This window comes from Topomyia yanbarensis, chromosome 2 (genome assembly GCF_030247195.1).
Source record: "Topomyia yanbarensis strain Yona2022 chromosome 2, ASM3024719v1, whole genome shotgun sequence".
Lineage (NCBI taxonomy): Eukaryota > Metazoa > Arthropoda > Insecta > Diptera > Culicidae > Topomyia > Topomyia yanbarensis.
In genome coordinates, this window is record NC_080671.1 from 141,054,480 (window position 1) to 141,078,524 (window position 24,045).

The following is a 24,045-nucleotide window of genomic DNA, read 5'->3' on the forward strand; positions in this document are numbered from 1 at the left end:
ATTGCACGATAATTTTACAACATTTGTTTATAATTAGACCAGAAAAAATCACACTGTGATAAATTTCAATGCAGAATGTTTCAACTTTTCAACAAAAAAAAGTTTCGATCAGATGACCATAGAAATCACGAGTTTGAGAGTCCCATTGAAAGTGTATCAATTGGAAGGAATCATCAGTATCACTAGTTTACAAGAAAAATGAAGCTTCGAAAAAAAGTATTTTCTAGCCTAATTACAAATATCTTCGTATTATGTTGCACCCTTATCGGAAAGAAGCCACTGTGTCTCGCACGGCCATTAATTAAAGTATTACACACGTTGGGTGAATATTTAAACAACCCGCTGCTGTTTTACAAAGCCGTAATCGTCTGACAATGCAATACTTTTCGTAAATCCATCAAGTCGCGAAGTGGTAGTTAACACTTCTAGATACTCTGTATAAATGCCTCATGTAAAAACGCAGTGTTAATGGTATTCACGAATGAGTACAAAGCATAACATTTTATCAAGCACAATCTGCATCATGAAATTTACATAGAACTGTCCATTTGTGTATATTATAAGCTGTGTTAATTCACCTAAAGGTACATAGATGCCTTTCTCATCCTTGTACATCAGGAATGGACTATGTTCAGTATGTTCGGTTTGGGAAATGTGACTTTTCAGTGATCAGTAATCACGGTATGCAAATTCAAGCAATTTGATATCAGTTTGAATAAGTTTCTAATCATTTTAATAAATACACTGTTGGTTCATGAACCAATCGTCGAATATTCGTGTCTGGTTCGGGAATGGTTAATAGTGTCTAAGAAATCATGACTCGTGGAAATAACTACAAAAATCAGAATTGTTTAAATAGTCAATTTTAGTGTACAGAAGTTGATTTACCATAGTATAGCATAAAACCGACTTAATCCACTTGTGTAAGATGAGACATTTCTTACACAAATCAATATTGGATCATTCATTAGCCTGCAGAACTCATGCGACGTACACACCCAACTACGACTGAGATGAACACAGTTTATATTAGGGCATTGCAAAAAAAAACACTCAGTTTTGAATTTGCAAAGCCAAAAAAAATAAAAAAGAGGCACAGAGAGTTTTAGTAATTCAATCACGTTCCATATAATGATGCAACATTTGAATAATATTTTCTTAAATTTTCATTGGTCAAGTGACCATACATGCCTCCCCATGGTGGCAACGGCTGAACCGATTTTAACGAAATTAGTTTCAAATGAAAGACCTAACATGACCGTTTGACACTATTATTTTTGTTTTTCGATGTGTTATTTATTTTCTGAGATATGGATGATTTTGTCAAAAAACACAACAGGTTTTATACAAATAACTTTCGAACAAAGCAATGTAGTGTTACTGCGTGCACATAATTGGAATGAACATGGAATTCGAACAATTTTTACTAATCAAAAATGAGACCGTTACATACAGATTATTGCTTTACTGGTGTTTATGGCAAAATTAAACCGCCTTTAAATATCCGGGTATTTTCGATTCCGAAAACATTTTGTGAATTTACCTATTAATAATTAACTGTTCCTCAAAAATTAATACGCAAGCGCAATTCAATGACCAAGCAATGCATAAATTCACTTCAAAGTGAAAATTTGTCCAGAGTTGATGTTAAGCATTGCGTTCAGTCGTGAGATAGACGTTGGATGGTATATGAATACACAGATCACCAAGTAATCCTCCTAGTAGTGAGAAAATAGATTTTTGCCTTTCTCAATAGAAAGGTATTGCAATTGCTCTGAAAACCGACTTTTTAACGGAGGCCCGGAGGGCCGAGTGACAAATACCATTCGACTCAGTTCGTCGAGTTCGGCAAATGTCTGTGTGTGTATGTATGTATGTGTGTGTATATGAGCGTCTGTGTGACCAAAAATGTCCCTCATTTTTCTAAGAGATGGCTGAACCGATTTTGAAAAATTTAGTATCAAATGAAAGGTGCAACGTTCCCATAGGCTGCTATTCAATTTCTGATGGATCCGACTTCCGGTTCCGGAATTACAGAGTGGTGAGCACGATCACACAGAAAATGTTGATTTTAATAAATTCTGCAATGAATGTATAAAGGTGAAAATTTTTCCAAAATATTACCACAACTGCTTCGATTTGTAGTATTAGGTCACTAACATCCATTCAAAGTCTATTTGGCCACATTGGCCACCATCATCGGTTCCGGAAGCCCCGGCAGATGTATCCAAATTCAAAATAACAGTCGCATCGGTTTCTCGGAGATGGCTAGACCGATTCAACCAAACTTAGTCTCAAATGAAAGGTTCGTTGTTCAAATGTTGCGTGTTGCGTAAATGGCTATTTAATTTCATCCCGATCCGACTTCCGGTTCCGGAGTTACAGGTTGTGGCGTGCGATCACATATCAAATTGTGATTCAAACCGATACTCCGATGAAAGCAAAAAAGGTAAAAATTTCGCTAAAATGTCTCTCAAACAACTTAAATTTGCTGTTCTAGGTCACCGACGGCCAACCAAACTTTCGTTGACTACATTGACCACCATAGACGGTTCCGGAAGTGCCCGGGAAAAGCGGCAAACTTTCAAAATTTACGAACTCATATCAGTTTCCCGTAAATGGTTGGGCCAATTTTCACAAACTTAGTCCCAAATGATAGCTATAATATTCCCACAGATGTCGATAAAATTTCGTACGGATTGCTTATATGGGTCCGGAAATATAGATTAAATCGTCTGGTCACATATGAAATTCCCATATAAGCCGGAACTCAATATTTTTTTTTCAAGGGGGGGACCCCATGAAATTTCAGAAATCGAATTCGTATTTTTGATGCCAAACATCTTTAAAATGCATGAAACGTGGAGATTTTATGTTATCTCGAATTTTTTTTGTGGAAATTGTAGACTTTTTGGGACTTTGCCGATTTCGCACCTTTTTGCCTTTCTCATATAAAGAAAGGCTATGCAATCACTGTAAAAATCGACTTTTTAACCAAGGCCCGGAGGGCCGAGTGTCATACACCATTCGATTCAGTTCGTCGAGATCGGCAAATATCTGTGTGTGTATGTATGTGTGTGTGTCATTTAAACTCACAAAATTTTCTAAGAGATGGCTGAACCGATTTTTGCAAATTTAGTTTCATCTGAAAGGTATAACGCTCCCATAAGCTGCTATTAATTTTTTAGTTGATCCGACTTCCGGTTCCGGAGTTACGGGTTGAAGAGTGCGGTCACACAGCAAATTCCCATATAAACTGGTACCACCATGATGTTCAAATGATGTAAAACATATTAAAATTGATGTAACATTACTCTAGTTTTCGGGTCTGGATCACTAATGATCAATCAAAGAAGCTTTGACCACATTGGCCACCTATGACGGTTCATGACGCCCCCAGGGAACCCGCCAAGTTCCTAAGCTAATATCACACCCAACGAATTCTCTACCGATTTTTACAAACTTGATTTCAAATGAAAGATACAGTAATACCATTGACTGCTGCTGAATTTCATTCGGTTCTGACTCTTGCTTCCGGAGTTACAGGGGTGTTAGTAAGGATACACTGGAATTTCCCATATAAATCGGTACAATCGTAATACCTCAGAGGCTAAAAACTATTGAAATGGTCACCAAATTACTTTTAATCGCAGATCTAGATCACTGATTGCCAATCAAACATTCTTTGAATATATTGTCCACTATCGACGATTCCGGAAGTCCGGAATTCCGTGCATATTCCACAATTAAAGTCACATCGGTTCTTCGGTGATGACTGAACCGATTTTCTCAAACCAAGTCTTAAATGGAACGCAAAATATGCAGTTGAGTATTGCGTCGCCCTATCTATTTTTGTCTTCGCCAGCTTTTCTCAAAGCTATACGTGTGTAAAACATAGAGTTGAACACACGTCGTCGCTTTTGTGCTATCTTATGACAAGCGCCATTTAGCACATTTCGAGCAAAACAATTTTTAAAGTTTTAGATTGAATATCTTGAAATTTATAAATGGTATAAACAGTTCAAAGAACACAATTCATGCTTCTATCTATTCTGTATTAATCTCTCAAATATTACGAAGATCGGTTGATTGGATTGGAATGGTGGTCGCAGTGGCAAAGCTTCACCCAACAAAAAATGGATTGGATACAAGTGGATATAATTCTTCAACGAACGTAGAGTAATCTAATGAGTAAGTAATTAAGAATTTAAAAAAGTTTTCTTTTTAGTTTAATAAAAGAAGTGGTAGAAAAAGATTTTACTTCTGCAGATACATATGCGTGAGTTGAGCTGTCTTCCTAGTGTTTAGTTGTTGGTGGATCTGTGACGGAGTACGCGTGTTTATTTCTTTTCTTTATATATGTCCGTATGTTTGGTTCTGTGTATTTGTGGATATGAATGCATGTATGACCGCCGTGTCGGTCGATGCGGGGGTGTGCTCAGACTCTAAAGGAAACGGGTACGAGGTAATTTTTTACTTCTTTCGATTATTTGACGATTGATGGTACCAAAAATACTCGATGGAAGTGGGGAGGCTCCCGAAATCCATTTGTTACCTTCTTTGTGGCTACACTTGTTGCGGACAATTGCTGGGCTGCCGCAGGTTTATCGCGTGTAGAGGGATGATTTCAACAATGATGACAAGCGAGCTGCGTGAGAATCGAGTGCCAAAGTTTAGTTATTTTATTTTTGAGGCTTTATTAAGGAAAAGAAAAATCAATCGCGTTTCGAACTAGAATAATTTCTTGCAACATGCAATAAGATTATTTGTCACGTGCAAATATCTATCGACCGGAAAATCAAGCGCGCGGTAACATTAATAACTCACTCCAGATAGATTTCTTTTTTTATTAGTCGCAAAAATAGATGGATAGATATTATATTTTCTAATGGCCTGGTGCCTTGTATATCACGGAATCTGTGTCTCGCACGTACATTTCACAAAATCAATGGCTTTATTCTCTTATGTAACGCGCCACGAATAAATAATTATTGAAATGCGTATTCGAACGGCATTCATATTTCCACTGGAGGTCGCAAACACTTTGATTTAAAAATAAAAGACAAAGCCCGCGAGTAGTTAGTTAAATCACAATATCTACCAAGATATATCCTGATTCATTTCCCTACCTACTAACACCAATCCTGTGGCACTTGTGGAAGATGCAGAGAATTCCTCGATCATAATAGTCATGAGTGTCGAACAAACATTCCTTCCCATCCCAAAATTGACCTACATGGGCGTAAATGTAAATCATGTAATGTTACTTCGTTTGTTCTGAATGGCAGTAAGTGTAATTTTATATTATTGCGCATGTAAAGTATTTGTTTCATGTAAAATTAAATGGAACACGGTAATGTTTTGTTTGTTTATTTAATTGAAGGCTTTAATCTCATAGGTCATTCGCCTTGATAAGAAAAAATTAAATAAATAAAAGGTAATTTACATCGGATTTTACAAAAAAAAATTAGATTATTGTTTGATTGTAGTCCGGAAGATGTCTCGTTGCTATGTGGGCTCGTAGATGTGGCTATTACGGATTTCTCCTCCTTTGCGTTGTCGTGGTTTGCTGGTTTGCAGTCGAATGGAGCATTGTTTAGCTGATTCATCTGGGTACGTTAGGGCTGCGGGGAAACCTCCCCAGCACTCTCCAGAGTGTGGTGGAGGGCCCGCGGAAAAAATTGATTCACGTTTAAATTGACTCAAAGATCCTAGCATCTTTTAAGAGCGTAACCGCCAGGACGGAGCCTTGGGGAACCCCATTTGCTTCTTGGAAAGAGGAAAGCTCGACTTCCACCTATACCAACCTGAAAACGTCTGTTACTCAAAAATTGCTGCACGAAGCGGCCTAAACTTCCTTCAATCCCCCATTGCCTAAGTTGTCGAAGGATTCCTTCACGCCACGTAGTGTTGTAGGCCTTCGCTAAGTCTAGAATGGCGATGTCGATATGGTGACCTTCGTTCAGGGCCTGAGTTGCCACTTCGCCGAAGGATCCCAAATGTACTCCGGCACCGAGTCCTTCGCGAAAAGCGAACTGTCTGAGATCAAGGAGGTTACGATCCTCCAAGAGCGTGGTAAGTCTTCGGTTTACCATCCTTCCCATCACCTTAGATGTGCACGGGAGAAGGCTTATTGTGCGGAAATCACTTGCTATTCTGGGTCGTTTCTTTTTCGGGATTGGCACAATAAGAGCCTCACGCCAGTTATCTGGGAAGGACCCACCTTCCCAGATTGTGTTAAAACTGCGAACTAGTGCACTCTTCCCGATTGGTAGCAGGTGCCTCAACATGGGGTAACCTATATCGTCGACCTGTTGATTTCCCTCGACCAGAACCAAGAACTGTAGCGAATTCGATATTAGAGAGAGCTCTATTGCATTCTTGACTGGAGTCCGGCGAGAAACTCGTAGAAGACGCCTCTAATGCAGCCTTGCGTCGAATGAAGGCAGGTGGGAGCGATTGGTCAGCTCACAGGAGCTAGAAGTAAGTGCCAATCTGATTGGATATTGTTTGTGGGACCATTATAGTGCCTCCATCGGTTGTGAGTGTAAAGCCTATTTGCCGAAGTTTTCCGCTTAGGGCGTTAACTCTTCTCCACAACTCAGGAGTTGGAGAATTGGGACTGATACCATCGATAAATGTTTCTGAGGCGCCGATATTCGGACGACCGTTTCTCCCAAATGGGGAGGTCTTGGGGTGTTCTCTTGAGTGCGCGCAGTGCAATTCGGCGGTCTTTAAGGATTGCTGCCACTTCAGCGTTCCACCAGTGTACTGCCTTGGGTGGGGGGGGGGGGGGGGGCTGGGGGTGCCGCTGGTCCGGGGAATGCTCTTACCCGCTGCTCTCAATATGGTGTCGGTGAGTTCATCAGTAGCGTAGTTACGGTCAAGGTCCAGGCTTTCCGAGATTTCCTCTTCGAAGACCGGCCAGTCAGCGCGATCGAAAATCCATTGTCTTCGGCGTGTGGTGACAAGTATTGGTGCGTTATAACGATTGGGAAGTGATCACTATTACCCATATCTGGTGACACCCTCCAGCCGAGTGATCCAGCGAGATAGTTGGAACAAATGGTCAGATCTATGGCCGACGACGTGCGGCCACGGAGAAATGTAGTACTGCCGTCATTTAGTATGATGGTGTTGGTATTTTCGGCCACTTCGAGAATTACGTGGTGTGGTGCGCGTTAAAGTCACCCATAATGATGAAGGAGACAGGTAGTTGTCTGACAAGGTTTCTAAATTTGTTTCCGAAATCGCTAATTGTGTGTGGTAGATATACATTAGCTACAGTACAGTTGAAAGGATAGGTGATCCGACTCGCCGTGGCAATCAACTCGGCTGTCAAAGGGATTGGTTCCAAAGGTATATCTGTCCTGATGCCAAGGCCGATTGTTTTTGGTAGAGATTAGATCCTCTAGCTGTTTCCCACTGATAACGGTTGCCTATATCGCTGTTGGTGTGGGTTTCTTGGATCGCAAGACAAATAGGGGAATTTCAAGCAATAATAATCTGTAGCTCCGACGATTAGCGGTATTTGTTGGGCTTGGCGGTATGTGAATTTCGGACACAACTGGGCTAGCTCTGTTGTACCTTTTGTCCTCTGGGCTTCTATGGGGCTGCGTCGAATTAACGGATCGCCTTCCCAGGGGTCTTAGAGGGTTGCTTTGCTCAGTTTCATTGCATGAAAAGTAGGTCGAGGAGCTCAACTGATCCTGGTTAGGGTTTATTGTGGAGTGACCTACCCGCATTGGAGCCGGACCCCCTGCACCAGCAGCCGCCGGAGGCTCATCGACTGGGTACGGGACATCCACGGACGGGGCCTGTGCAGGGGAGTGGGCTTTTTCCCTAGTAGATCTGGAAACGTATTTGTTATTACTGGCTATGCTGTGTCTTTGATCCGTCGGCCTGTTGTGAGGTTGCGTCGAACTAACGGATCGCTCTCCCGGGGACATCGAGGGGTTTGGCGAGAGAACCGCGGTGCTTGCGATTTCGGGGTTAATTGGGCATGCTCCATAGCTATCGGTGAACCATGACCCCGCCATTGGACTTTGTAATGGAAGAGTTGTTGCCGGCGTAGTGATGGCCTGGTTGTAGTTCGTTGTCTTTTCGCCGAGTGTTGTGAAGGCTGTTTTGTTTTGTACCGAGGTTGTTCTGATTGATGAAGGATTGTATAATCTGCCGGAGCGGGTGAAGGAGCCTGTTGTAACGGAGTTTGAGGACGGCTCATCTGAATCGTTAACTTTTCTTTTCTCGTTGTTTAGATTGCTCCTTGGTTCAGGTTTGGTGAATGAGGAACGGTGGCCCTTTTTCTCTCCCACAGCCCTCTGGAAGGTTGTCGAGGCGTCCACTGTATTGTTCTGTTCAGTATCATAGACTGGAAAGTAGGCCGGAACCCTCATCTGGTTTTGGTTAGGGATTATTGTGTGGAGACTTACCCGGGTGGGAGCCGGGCCTCTGCCCTGGCAGCCCCCTGCACTCGTCGAATGGGTACGGGACATCCGCGGTCGGGGCCAGTGAGGGGAGAAAGCTTTTTCCCTAACAGATCTGGTAACGTGTTTGCTCTTGCTGGTTGTCCTGTGTCTTTTATTCTCCAGTCTTCGGTGAGGTGGCGTCGGGCCAAAGGATAGTCCTCCCAGGGACATCAAGCGGTTTGGCGAGGGGTCCGCGGTTCTTGGGACTTCAGGGTTTATTTGGCGAATTCTGTTGCTATCTGTACGCTATGAGGGTCCCGCTGCTGGGCTTAGTCTCATGTGCCTCGTGCGCTTTGCTTCTCTCTTTGTCGTTCCTGTGGTCAGGGCGGCCAGGCAGTCTTCCTCTGGGGCTTCCGAGCAGATGCCGGCCGGGAGCTTCCGGTTCGCCAGAAAATAGGTTGGTGGGTGTTGCAGTTAGCGTATGAGTTGGGTGGTCGACCGAGGAGACCGACGTTCCCTTTAATGGTTGGCTTGGTTCCTGAAGTATAGTTCGTGTATTGAGATATCTGATGTTTAAAATACGCGCACTGAGATATCGCATTTTTATACTACCGCTCTCCCCTTAAGCCCAGAAGCGGTTTGTTTTCCTCCCAATTCTCCGTGTAAACGATTTATTTTCCTCCCCATTCAAACGTCAAAATACCAACGCAACTGCATAAGTCAATGGCGGGCGGTCCGCCTACGCAATTGCTCGCGGTAGCCCGGGGGAACAGAGGCAACCGGTTTTTCCGCCTTGTGTGTGTCGCTTAGTGCTGTGGGGGGAGAGATGGGGCAGTTTCTGTGGTCGAATTTCGTTGAGTTTCGGTACTTACCCGGAAAGGTACCGATGGTCCCACACCGACAGCCGCCGGGGGCTTGTCGGTGAGGGCCGGTACTTCCCCGGACGCGGTCGGTGTGCAGTGGCGGATCCAGGGGGAGGGTCCTGGGGGTCCGGACCCCCCCCCCCCCGAAATTTTTTAACTTCATGATTAATTTTAAAATAGTTTCTATTTAAAATTCGTTCTAAATCCAAAATCATTCCAAACCAGATACGACCCCCAAAACTGATTTTTATTATTACATATCACATTATATTACGTATTGTGTAACGAACATTTCAAAATCGAAATTTCGGACCCCCTCCGAAATTTTTTTCTCGATCCGCTCCTGTCGGTGTGGGTAGGCTTTTGTGGTGTTACTATTTCTTTTGCTGGTGCGACTTCGGATGGTTTTTGTTGGCTCTGTTTCAGAAGGGGGCTCCTCGATTTTTCTTGATGTGGTTGATCTCGTTCCTTTTTCGATTTGCTTCGGCTTGGTCGATTTGTTTCGCCTTCTGATTGTGTTACGGTTGTTGGTGTGTTTTGTTTCACAGCTGTAGTTTGTGGAGCTAAGAATCCTGTTGCCGGTTTTGTCGTCGTCGTTTGGGATGTGCTGGTGCCGGGACCGGTTGAGGGGGTCATTGGTAGCACCTGCCTTCTCAGTGCTGTAAAAGCATAGCAGAGGGCCGCCATTTCATTGCGCAAATCTTTATTTAGTATTTTCTCGTCCAATAGCTGCTCCTTTAGATTGGCGATTATCAAATCTTTGCTATCGTTCTCCGTTTTTATGGGTGTCAGTCCTCTTAATTGTGCAATTTCCTCCCTAAGTATCCGTATGGTGCGGTCTTTGCTATCGTTCTCCGTTTTTATGGGTGTCAGTCCTCTTAATTGTGCAATTTCCTCCCTAAGTATTCGTATGGTGCGGTCTTTTTCGTCATTTCCAGGGGATAGTCTATTTTTTTAGTGTAGCTGCGTACGATTGTGTTCTTGACTCATGGTTGATAAGGGCTCGGGCTTCCGGGAATGAGAGTCCGTTGTCAGTTTTGATATTAACCACCTGGTTCTCTTTTTGTTAAATAGGGCAGGATTTGTCTTTGGCGGAGTGGCTATCATTGCAGTTAGTGCAATTACTGGGTTTGGTGCATGGGTTTTCGTTACTGGTTTCGTGTTCTGTGCCGCAGTTCAGACATATCTCCTTATAACACATGTTTTACTTCCGTGTTCGAAGCGCCCGCAGCGGAAGCACTGCATGGGAGAAGGGTAATATTTCCTCACTCTTACTCTTATCAAGCCTAGGAAGATCGTTTCCGGCAGGGGAGACCCAGCAAATGAGAGTACTAACAGTGGTGTGTGAGTCGGAATACCTTTGGCCACCTTGGATATTCTTCTAATTTCCACCACATTTTGAAGTCTGAGCGCAGAGAGAATTTCTTCAGTGGGAATATTGATTGTGTCCAGGTCATAGATTATTCCCTGGGTTTTATTCAGGTGAGGATGGAGGATCACCTCAACCTGTTGACCGTTGAAGAACTGTTTAATGTTAAGTAATTTTTGGAGTATCCTTTTGGATGTAGTGCGCAGAATGTACTGCGTCCCTCTTGCCTCCTTGGTAGCATGAATGCACTTATTTGGATCAGACCCAATTGCTCCTTTCAGCAATAGATGTAACAGCAGTGGGTTTGGTAAATTTACACTTTTACCCTCACTGTCCTTCGCCGCCCGCAGCAGTAGAGTCTGCCGGTCGATCAAATCACCAGAGTTCATAAAGGCTGGTATGGAGTGACTAAGCAGTGGGCCCTCCCCTGGGGGAGGCGGATCGCCTTCCATCACCCACTCTAGTCTGGTTTGCTTCCCCGGTGAAGGGGTGCAGTGCAGGTTAACACGGAAGAATCAGGGAAGGCCGGGATTGAGCTGTCCGAAGACTCTACCTAACTCGTTTGAGGATCGTCGCTACACTCTTGTATGGATCACCGGTGGTCCACATTGTCGTACGATTTGGATCTTCCTCGTTTGGGGTTCGACACTTTAAACGCGTACAAGTCTCTCACGGTTCGCACTTTTGGTAGGGGCGCAAGTTTTTTACCAGGTTTAAATTTTCTTGGTGATGGAGGTGCGATCTGTTCACAGAATTAATGTTTTATATTTGGTGGAGGCGCGAGTAGTTTACCTACTTTAAAGTCTGCGCTCCTGATACTTGCCATTGTTATCACTACACAATTTTTCACAGAAATGTTGTAGTAGGCTTTGCTTTTTGGTATATTTCGGTGAGAAGCAGCCCTTTGCCGGCTTGGCCGTCCCTCCGCATTTTGGAAGATTTTACCTAAACACATTTTGATTTGAAATGATTATATTTTATAATAAGATTATTGTTTTTGCTGTTAATTAGCACGAAATTTCAAAACATATTCAAAGTTATCGTTATTTTACTGATAGTTTCTCAATGATGCAATTACATTTAAAATATTTTCTTTCTTTGAAGGCATTTGTTGACAAAAAGATACAAAAATTTAAAAAAAATGTTTTTTTCTGTAGTTAAATTTTTAACATACATGTTTGTTTTTGTGACGAATGTCACAACTTTTCAATGTATATTTTTATTATGTAGAAGCATGAATTCCCTGCAACTCTTCTTCGGATAGTTTTACTGTGCAAAATAAGAAAAATTCTACATGCAAAAACTTCTACGACCTACTTAAAAACTTCTCTTGAGTCAAAATAGTCTAATTCACTGTGGAACATGTTTAGTTTTCCATGTCGGTGTAAACGTGTGTGTGTGTGTTCATCGGGATCGAAGATAGCCAATCCCGATTTTAAAAATTTTCGGACAGATCTTGGTGAAATTCCTTAGTTATGGGTTGCATTTTTACTTCGTCTCAATGACTTAACACAAGATAGAGACTAAATCTAAAAGCACAGCACAACTTGTAGTCGCGAAGCAAATAATTGATCGAGAAACAGTGAAATTGAAACCTGTTTCGAAAAACGAGGCAATGCGGATGCATTATGCTTTATTACTCTCCAGGTACAAAATGAAAAACATGAAAGCTTCCAACGCGGTCTAAGTTATTCGTGAAAGCTGTGGTGGAAATCTGCATTTGCCAGCAGGAATCGAAGTCTTCGTTATATTGGCTTTAATCGCTTCCACACTTTCGAATCTTGACTTTCGAGAAATTTTTAACGTTTACTGTATCTCTAAGATGGTCAATCAATATTATCACATCGAGATTCTAACAGCTTTTCGCGAGCATTTAAGGAAGGAGATGACTGGGCGAGAAGGCACAATTTTTAAAGAAATAACTGTTGTGATACAGAGAGTGTTAGTATTTCCATATAATAAGGCAACAATTGAATAATATCTCCTCAAATGTTTATGGCGAATACTGAAAATTGAGCCAGTTTGCAATGAAAATTGGGGATAATGTTGTTCAAATATTCCATATTTGTATGGAATAGACCAATACTCTCAGAATTGCCAAAACAAATTTTTGTAAGAGATATTTTTTTTTACCGAAAATACCGAAGTCAATTTGTGGGAGACCAAATCGGAAGAGATTTATTAAAAAAATGATACTGGTCTATTCTGCTTTGTTTGAGAAGGTGTTTTTATTCGCAAAATACAGCATGTTTGTATTGGAACATTCACCCGACCTTGCCCACCGTGACATTTTTCCCAAGCTCGAATCGACACTAATGATGACAAGATTCGAAAGCGTGGAGGTGGTAAAAACCACAGTGAATTACAAAACCAATAAATGTATGCGAACATCTCGACTAAAACGTTGCTACTGGAATTGGTACTTTAAGTTTGTTGACGACTGCTGTTGATTATACTGAGGAGCCATCGAATGAATCAGTCAGTCAGTGATGGGTAACGAAACAAAAATTGTTACGACAACAGTTCGGTTACTCAATAGCCATCCTTCGTATGTTCAGTGATCATTCAATACACCAACGAATCCATTCCTCAGAGAGTCATAAATCCCGCAAACGCCCGAGGCAATTAACATTTTTATGGGAATAACTATTTCAATATTTTTTTTATCATCAGCGAACATAGCATGGATCATCCCCACATCTCCACTTATACCATCTCCATGGGGACGAGACGTGTAAGGAAATCCTTTTTCCAAGTCACGATTTTGATACATCTCTTGTGAAAACCAGCTTGTACACTCAACCGGTCTGGGTATGTTTACACATAAGCTGTGCTTTCTATGCTCGATGAGAAACGATATAAAAGCACATATCCGGAACTGTAGAACACGACAGGAAGTGTGGTAAGATGAATGTTTTGTATCCGCTTGGTGAAAGTGGAAAAGCAGAAGCTGGCAAGTAAAACAATGAAATGATTTTTCCTTCCAGTTTTAACGAATGTTAAACTCTGGTGAGCGCGTACAAGCTTGGATGATGCTGGTCCTTACGGGCATGTCATGGCATAACCGAAAGCGAGCAATTTTTTTTTATTTCAAATTCATTGTTACATATGCCATTTACGTGCATTTGCTTAATTGTTTAGGGCTGTAATATATTGTGCTGTATTCACATAAGTGACAAATTTCAGGATTCAGGACAAACAATGAATTTTCATCGCTAATCCCAGTGTTAGTAGCGCCGAATAATGTTGCACTGAGAATGCTACACGAAAATTGAAAACCTTTATGAGCTATTAAAAATTATAAAATTCGTTGAAACATTCGTAACAATTAAGCGATCGGTCTCTTTCAGTGGGTAAGTAAGGTACTTAGTAGCAACAACCACAACATAAACAAAGCGTTACTGCAGATATACGCTTTAACAATAGGCCAGGTAACGTATTCTTATAATTTTACCAGCAGAAATCTCCTGTTGCTTTGAAAATCAAACTTAACCGTAAACCTCACTGTTGGCGTAAATTATTGACTATCCTCATGAACGGTTCATGTTTTATGGGTAAACAATTAGTTCCGGCTCTGAGACTCGCAATATTCTAATGAGTTACCCGATGGCAAGCTCTGAAAGTGAAAAGCAGGTGATAAGATTTGCCATTAATGCATCATTTCGCGACCGAAACGAAATATAAATGGCTGTCAACTAATCTCAGATAGATCAGTGTGCGACCAACGGCCTAGGATGGTGGATCTCAAAAAGATATCAGGAACTATTCTGCTGACAATAGTGTACATCAGTGCAGTATCCACCAAGGAAACTGCCCGCTATGATCACTACCGGATTTATCAGATTTTCGCCGAATCGACAAATCATCTTCAAGTATTGAAAGAATTGAAAGACTCAAGCGACAGTTTTATATTTCTTGAAGCTGGTCGAAAGCTCGGTGATGAAATTATCGTTGTTGTAGCACCACATAAACTAGCAGATTTCACGGAAACGTTGGAATATTATACCATGAGTCACCGTTTGGCGCACTCTAACTTGCAGGAATTGATTAATAAGGAACAAAACCGGCTCCAGATGAAGGATTCGTCAGACGGTTTTGGGTGGTCCGACTATCACAAACTGGATAAAATCCATGCTTGGTTAGATAAGCTTGCTTCGGAGTACAGTCAAGTCGAAGTTGTCGAAGGAGGGCGATCATATGAAAATCGTTCCATCAAGGGTGTTAAGGTTTCGTACAAGGACGGAAACCCTGGGATTTTTTCTGGAAGCTGGTATTCATGCTAGAGAATGGATTGCTCACGCAACAGCAACCTACATATTGAATCAATTGATCACCAGTAATGATACAGCTGTGAGGAATATAGCCGAAAACTACGATTGGTACATCTTCCCGATTGTTAACCCTGACGGATACGTGTATACTCACACGAAAAATCGTCTCTGGCGTAAGACCCGAACTCGGTACTCCGGAGGTTGCTTCGGAGCAGATCCTAATCGAAACTGGGATTTTCACTGGAATGAAAAAGAAACGAGCAATGAGTGCAACTCGGAACTCTACGCGGGACCTAATGCGTTCTCGGAAGCAGAAACTAAAAGTCTGTCGGAGTACATCGAATCGCTGAAGGGTAAGATAAAGGCCTACATTGCCTTCCATTCCTATGGTCAGCTACTTGTGTTCCCCTACGGACATACAGGTATGTACACATCTAACCACGACGAATTGAACTCCATTGCGAAGGCAATCATCAGCTCTCTGGCAAAACAATATGGAACCAAGTACACATATGAAAACGTTTATGATACCGTTTATCCAGCCAGCGGATCTAGCACCGATTGGGTATACGGCACATTAGGAGTGAAGATCGCGTTTACGTACGAATTCCGACCTACCAGGATCAATTTAACATTTGAACGCCCACCTGCATTACTATGGAACAGATTTGCATTGTCACCGTCACAGATTATTCCCTCCGGAGAGGAGACTCTGGATTCTCTGGTGACTCTACTGGAAGAATCCGCCAACAAGGGATACTACGACCATTATTAAATTTTGAACGGAATATCGTCGCTGTGGTGCTATCTTATGACAAGCGCCATTTAGCACTTTTCGAGAAAAACGATTGAATATCTTGAAATTTCTAAATGTTAAAAGATTTTCGGAAAAGGCAATCGATGCTTCTATCTTTTCTGCAGTAATCTCTCGATTTAACTCCCTCTCCCCAAACCAAAATAATTGGATTGAAATAAAAACTTAAAACATGAGCAATAATAATTTTTGGAGATATATTGTTTGATCACTACATTGAGAACTTATGGTTTTAGGTATCATGAGGACTTTTGGAAAATATTGGGAATTGGAACTTGTTACTGAACTTTTAGTCAAATTATCATGAGCTGTTTTTGAAGAGATGTTCCGAAATATGGATTTGGGATAATGATTCGAATGGGAAGCGAAGTTTGATTAGGTTGACTGTCTATAAATACGAATTTGCTCACCGAAAAATTGCATACATTTCAATATTCGCTAAAATTTATTTTTTGAAAATCCATAGAGTTGACACAAAAACTTAATGTGATTTGCAGCGATAATAATATTTAGGAAATTAGAAGGAAAATGATGAAAAAATACGTTTTCCGTTTGCTCAGGATCGGTTTCTATGAGAATTTGATTTTTGATGTATATTCAATTATATAAATATCCTCAAAGCAGGATTGGAAATAATAAATGTTTAAAAATATTTCAAGTTAGTGGAATTCCATGGTGTATATTTGAGTGTTGACTTGAATGGTGTAATAAAATGTTGTATACGACAACTTGTTTTGGAGTTGTGAGCTTTAATAGCGAAGAAAAGTAGAATTACCGGTCGGAAAAAATTGAATAATTTTGGAGGATAATCCTCCTAGAAGTAATTATAATGTATTTATTCCTCAAACAAATTTAGTTCGAGATTTATTTATTATTATTTATTTATAAAGGTTTTAACCACCAGGGTCATTCGCCTTTTTTTTGAAATAATAAACATTTCAGGTAGTTACATTTTAAAAGTATAAGAAAAATGCGAAAATTATTGCGATCGTCTGTCCTGGGCGCACTGCTTGCTGTTTCTCGTTATCTTTCTCGGGGGCGAAGCGTTATTGCCATTATTCCCTTTACCGTTTGCTGCTTGTTGGTTAATCTGTGTGTCCTCTCCATCGCTCTCGTGTACGTCCATATCGCTATCGCTAGAGTTGGTTGATTGCTCACTGCTGGCTGATATTTGATGCTTCTTGTGTTTACTAGTGACCTTGGTGTATCCGTCTTCTTTTTTGGTCATTCCTGCGGCCGGTATATTGGATGTTTGCTTTGGGCTATCGGGGATTATCTTTTGGCCGGTTGTCTGTGGTTTAGCGGTGGAAGGCTGTTTATCAGTGCGTGTTGTAGTAGATCCATTTTCCGCAGCAGTTTTAGCGCATGGTTTACCGTAGTGTGCCGTTTGGTTGCGGAACTGGCACGTGGGCGTCTGCCCAGGGTATGTGCAAAGGGTTTTTTGAATGTATGTAATCCCTTGAGAAGATTTGCATTCGAAGGTCAAGTAAGATGGTATAGGTTTGTGCAGCTGCATTCTGACGATACGAACCCCGTTGAGAATGCCGGGGAAAAAGTTTCTCCAGGTGTCATTCTTAACGGATTCCACTTCTCCGTATTGGGACATGTATTTTTTAATGTACTCGGAGCTGGTCCGCGGTGCCAAATCATGTAATAAAACTTCAGTAAAATCTCGGTCAATATAGACGGGGATCTTGGTTTTAATGTTGTCGTATTCGATTTCGTGTTGCATATTATTCATCACACTAAAGAATTCTGCATCGGATAGCGTCTGGAACGTTATTAGTATCACGTTTTTTGTATGATGCAGCTGGAGGTGTGTAACTGCCGCAAGATCAAGATTCATGTTCACTTTTATTAACTGTTCCACCTCACGCACTGTAGGTCTTCGTCGAGTTTGCGTAAAGTCAATCACGACAGTGTTTTCCCTTAGTGGGCGCACTTTGCTTTTTTGTTCGCTCATTTTGCTCACCGTGGGGCAACGAGGCTTTTTTCTGTTATTGGTGTAAATAAGAAACGAAGCGACGCGGGTAAAAAATCGTTCGTTTGCTTTGCTGTGAACGAGCGGTGTGTATTTAGCTTCTGGTCTGTGCGAGATCAAGGACTAGACTGAGTTCGAGTTCGAGATTTAATGTCTTCAGCAAAGTTTTCGAAAATGCTATTTCAAACAACTTTGTTGAATGGGGCGTCAAAGCGTAGTTGGTAAATCGATTGCCTTGTACGCCCCGTACATAAGGTTAGAAATTTTCCATTTTGAAAAAAAACTTTGTAAAAGACATTTCATAACTAATTTTGAAGAAGACATAAATACTCCGTGTGTTTAGAATATAGCAATATATTAGACTATATATGAAAGAAAACTTTTAAAACAAGTTATTCTGATCTTACTGTAATTGATAAATTTCTTCTGCTGTGTATAAATAATAAAATTCATATTCTATTCAAGGTAGTCTCTAAAGTCTAGTTTTATAGAAAAGAACTGGCTTTAAAGGGTTACACCACCGTAGAATTAAAAAAAAACCGATTTTTTATTTATTAGTTTAAAATGTGCTACACACTTAATTTTTTCTGCCGAATCTCAGCTTTTCTCGCATCATCTGCCGAATTCTCAACAGCTGATATCTCAGTAAACAATTTTTTAGCTGAGATCTCGGTAAAAGTGACGTTTCATAGCTGATACTCGGAAAATCTTTCACCGAAAATCAGTAAACAAATCTCACTTTATTGAGATATCAGTTTTTAAACTTGCTGATTACACGGCTGCTGGGAAATTACCGAGCCGAATTGAGTGTGTATAGCTTGTAAAAAATTATATCCCAAACAATGGAAGATGAAAACAATACATAAATGTTCAAGTTTTCATTTCTACCGCTATTTTTCGAGCTGGCCGGAAATGTAACTCTAACAAATGATTTTTGATCGTTTTGAATTTTTCACAGTATATTCGAAATTGATTTCTTCAGCGACGTACGTAGGATTTTATTTTTCAATTTTGTATCGATTTTCTGACATTTTCGGCGGTTTTTCACTCAAAAGTGCGCAATTTCACGAAAAAAAATATCGAAAAAATCCTACGCTTGCTAGTATTATAAGGAATCAGAAAAACTTAAGTTTTTGGCTCTAGGTCACGGGAGATAGTTTTCCGACCTTGAACTCCTTCCAAAAATAGGGGAAAATGCTGCACAGCCGACATCTTGTGGTGGATTAGCTCGAAAAACATATTTTTGTTACTCGTTACTTATGTTATAAATCCCTCTTAACAAGATCTCGATTAATGTCTTTAAAGCGTCAAGCAATTTTTTTGCACTTTTTCATGCTCTACAAGAAAATTTCTTAAATATTGTTTTGTATCTCGATATATTGCATTTGTGTAGCCTTCATATTTTCTACATTTTTTTTTAATGGCACTATCAACAACTTTGCTGAAGACACCAAATCTCTTACTATTCTTGAAGAGTAACTTCTCCATAATAACTTCTAGGAGATTTCATTATCAAAATTATTATATCATTTTTTTATGTTGGAAAGCTTTTTCGTCGTTGGTAAACTTTCAAAGTTTCGAAATTATGTGACCTTGACCGCTTGATCTAGAACTAATTTTGAACGGTTATTTCACTTAAAAATGCAGTTTATGTTTGCATTTTTTTGACTGTATTGACATATTATAAAATCTATATATATTATATATATATATATATATATATATATATATATATATATATATATATATATATATATATATATATATATATATATATATATATATATATATATATATATATATATATATATATATATATATATATATATATATATATATATATATATATATATATATATATATATATATATATATATATATCTATATATATATATATATAAAAATCAATGTATGTTTGTATGTATGTCCGCTAACTACTTCTAAACTACAAGTCCGATCTTGATGAAATTTGGCATACGTATTCTTTCACCCAAGAAGATGTTCATGGTATAGTTTTTTTTTGGGTGGGGGGTACACTGAGCTTAAAGGGGGGGGGTTGTTTTTTAGGCAAAGAATTATTTATATCTCCATATTTATTAGTATTTGAGCGGACCAAGAAAGGAGTGAGTGGGGGAAGAGGGTTCTGAAGTAATCCTTATCTATTCATTCAATCTATTCATTCAATGTGATTATTAGCGATGAATTTAATTTTGACATAAGTATTCCTTCCACTAAGGAGATGGTCATGGGGTGGTTTTTATGTACGATGTGGTGAGGAGGGTGAGAAGTACCGAGCAAAGGGAGAGGGGGGGGGGGGGGGGGTTGCACTGAAGAACTTTTTTAGCTATATATATTATATATGATTTCGCATAAGTATTTCTTCCACCAAGACAGTGGACATGATTGTTGGTTTCGGAATCTGAAGAAGAGGGAGGGTTTCTGATGCAATATCTATGAATTACTTCAAAAATCTAAAATTTTGTTGCATGTATGTTTACCAGCACATAATTAAATGGCAAGAATTTATTTGATAGAGATCTTTTACGCGAATGACAATATAATACTGATGAATTGCATAAATTTGTCGAAAATTAAATTGAAATTTAATTGAAAATGGTACTTGCGATCGCTTCATCTGAAGTTAAATCAACATTGCTGGATTATGGACGAACAGCTCTGCCCTAAAATAGCCACTAAATCTTGCGCTTGTGGAAAACGTTACTTACAATATCAATCAAAATTCGGATGTAAGCAAAATGCTGAAAGAATGCAACACTTATATCGGACGAATTCACGATAATTCATAAAAGGAACTAATCGAATATTTGGTGGCGTGGTCCGCGATCTTCGTCAAATTTTATCCGTTAATCGACACCTACTGATGAAATCAGTTCTTGCTTAAGGGGGTACAATTATTGTTGAAAAAAATATCGCGCTCAAAAAAAATTGGCGATGCCGAGAGTGTTAGTCTATTCAGACAATAATGCAACATTTAAGCAATATTTTCCTTAATGTTCACCGCAAAATATTGAAAATCTTCAGGAGACACCTCGAATAAATGCGATGTACAGCATAACTCTAAATCTACTGAACCAAATTGTCATCAAAACTTTGTTCACAAAAATAAGTTTCATGATTTTTTTAGCGAAATTGCATTTTTAGCTGCAGAATGCTATGAAAAATTCAAATATCAAGAAAAAAATAAAAGCTTCGATCAATACCTGGGGATATGTAGAAGAACTGTGCAAACCTTGAAAACGATTGGTCCAATATATTTTGATTTATGATGTACACCACACAGCAAGTTTTCAACGAGATACCTCCAGAGATTCTCTGTCGCTGGCTCAATTTTCAGTATTCTGCTATGGTATTTGAAGAAATATTGTTCAATTGTGCAGTGATTATATGGAAAGTGACTGAATATACTAACACTCTCTGTATCGCCAAAATATTTTTTCAAATGTGCTATTTTTTATTAATTAACTTTACCCATGTCCACCAACACCCCGTTATGTCTTCATATCATTGGAAATATGTTTCGAAAACAGAACTTTTCACTATATGTGCATACTTTTATTGAATGATTCTTATAGTCACCTTCGCAGGTTAATTCGCCAAAAAAGTTAGATATATGGGTTGGGAAAATGTTAATCGATGCAACAATAACTTGCACCACTTTTCCACATCATTTTGTAAAATAATACAATCTGTTAAAGAATTCATCGATTGCGTATATTGACTTCAATTTCATACACTACTCCATCTAAAATAAAATCTATGGTAATTCTGTTACATATATAAATCTATGGATTATCGTGTTGAATTATTTAATTCAGTCGATCCACCATGCTTTCAGGAGTATTGGTTTTATACGTAACCTACCCAGCAGTCTCCGTCAGATGAAGGTTTTTATATTTAATCGAAAGAATAAAGTTCTTTCTACGAATTTTTGCGATTAAGGAAGTTGCTTAAGGTGTAAATTGATAAAAAAAAACATTCGAAAATTGACAATAACTTTGTTGTTTCGAGTGCTACGGATTCATCGTTGTTATAAAAAAATGTGTATTTTATCGCTTTTAAAAACTTTGTAGAAGACACTTTTTTTAATAATAAAAAGTAATCGTAAAAAGTTATATTCGAAAAACTGTTTTGAAGGGGTCTATCCCAAGCAAACTTACATATCTCGCTACTGTTACTATATAGAGCTTAAGTATCTTCAAAAAAGATTTTCACAATAATATTTTCTAGAACTTTACTGAAGACAGTGAGCTTCTAGCTAAATTATTTGGGGAAATAAATTTTCGATTTCACTTTTAGGGGCTTAATCACTCAATTCATTATATCAAAAGATGCATCTAGTTATATCCAGAAACTTCTTCGAAAAAATCCATTCTCCAAAACCAATGGTTCAGGAGTTATTGAATTTTGATCGTGAAAACGTCGTTTTGCAACACTGTGCACCGCATGTGTCGCAATTGAAACTTTGTGTGCCTATTATATTAGTTACTGCGCAACATCGACCCACCACAACTGTGCTTTGGTTGAAAAATTTCATTTAAGCCACCATTGTAACTAGAAAATATAAAGGAGCAGATGTACTGCTACCTCGAATTCGAATGATATCAAGAGCTTACAAACGATTGTGTGTATAAAAACAGAGCAATTCATTTAATTGTGCTCCAGGTGGTCAAACTAAGAACATTGTCTATCCGCGAGCAAAAATATTTGTTATTTTTAGTATTTTTAAAATATTTCGTTTAGTCCTTATGGGTGTAGCGAACGCACCGGGTTAGAGCTAGTAAATTATAAAAGGCATCTGTTAGACTAATTTTATTTCCGAATTTTCACTAATTTATCCAACTTACATTAATTTTTAGCGTTTTCGAAAAAACAACGATTTTATCAAAACATTCCCCACCAAATCAAATTTCTGGAGACGCCACTGCACGAGGTATTTCACATGGATTTGTATACCATTTTTGTTTAAAACAATGATGGTCAAGAAGCTTTACAACATAGAAGTTTCCTTTATGGAAATACGGTTCCTGAACCAAAGCTATAGGAGCGTTTCATTCCTGCGTTAAATGATATAGATTCATAGTACGTTTATGCCGAAGATTAATCCTAGAATGGTTTTGTGGGGTACATTTGTACCCCAGAGCTATTTGCAATCCCTGTTATTCCGTTATGGTTTATTTTAACTGTAAGCAAACTTTATCATAAATCAAATTGATTATTAAACTTCCATTAAAGCAGGTGCAACCTATTTGTTTTACTTGACCAACCTAACAGTGCCCGCTTAAAATTTATCTGGGGTACGAATGTACCCCACAAAAAATTTCTCGCGACCATGAAACTACATTGATGACACTGATGTTAAAACTGCATGGGTCTCGCTTAAGAAAAGTTGTGGCAAATTGGGCAATCTCTAATAAGAAAACTCATATTTTTATAATCATAGCTCTGTTGGCTATATTTAGACGAGAGGGATTTCTTTTATTTTATAATTTGTGAAAGTTATGTAACGATTTGTGAAAATTTTCAATTTTTATGTTATTTTTTGGCCTATTAGGGGCCGCAAAAATGGAACAAATTGACATTTTGTAAATTCCTCTCGTGAAAACATAGCGGTATATTTTCTGAATAATTGGAGAAAAAATTATTGAAATTGGACCAGTACTTCTATGAAAAGTCTTACTTTACCGCTTAAAAACACTACTTTCGGGAAATGCGTTTAAAGATAAAGTACGGTGTATAACTAAAATAGTAGTACCTTACTAGATAATCTACTTTACCGGATCCGCAGAGCTCACCTTCCTCATCACGAAAATGTTCTTGGCTTTGCACATTTTGCTCTCTCTGTTGAATTCGGGCTTGTTTTGACGGTACACCAACTTTGCGTTCAGAACGAGTTATTCGTTCACTGTTGAGTCGAGTAGCACATCAATTCAGCATTCAGCTTCAGTCCCCAAGGTAATTCCCATCACCTTCATAGCTTGTAAGATCGATGCCAAATAAGTCACAACATTGACTGCCATTGCCAGAATTTGTGCATGTGTTTTGGCGCTAAGGAACAGATTCCACTATTCAGAGACTCATTGATGTTTTGAGTTGTTAGCTCGCCGATTGATTTGTCCGTCGACTTTTCCTTTCTTTTCTCACCGATACCTTTGTTTTCTTTCTTCAGTTTTCGTAATCTCGTTCCCATACGCTTCTTCCGTACTATTTTCTCGTCCCCAAAAAAAAAAAACAAGAAACCATTCATGGACGCTCACATATACATAAAACGTCAAGAATGGACCGGTGAAATCTTTGAATATAAGGATTTTTCCATATACA

At 39.3% G+C, this 24,045-nt stretch overlaps 1 protein-coding gene and 1 pseudogene across 6 annotated transcripts in view; both read left to right on the forward strand.

Moving 5' to 3' along the window:
- The window catches only part of LOC131681571 (locomotion-related protein Hikaru genki-like), an 81,570-nt gene that overhangs the window by 816 nt on the left and 56,709 nt on the right, over positions 1-24,045 (forward strand). The gene's annotated exons all lie outside the window — the stretch shown is intronic.
- LOC131679820 (zinc carboxypeptidase-like) lies at positions 14,375-15,686 on the forward strand (annotated as a pseudogene).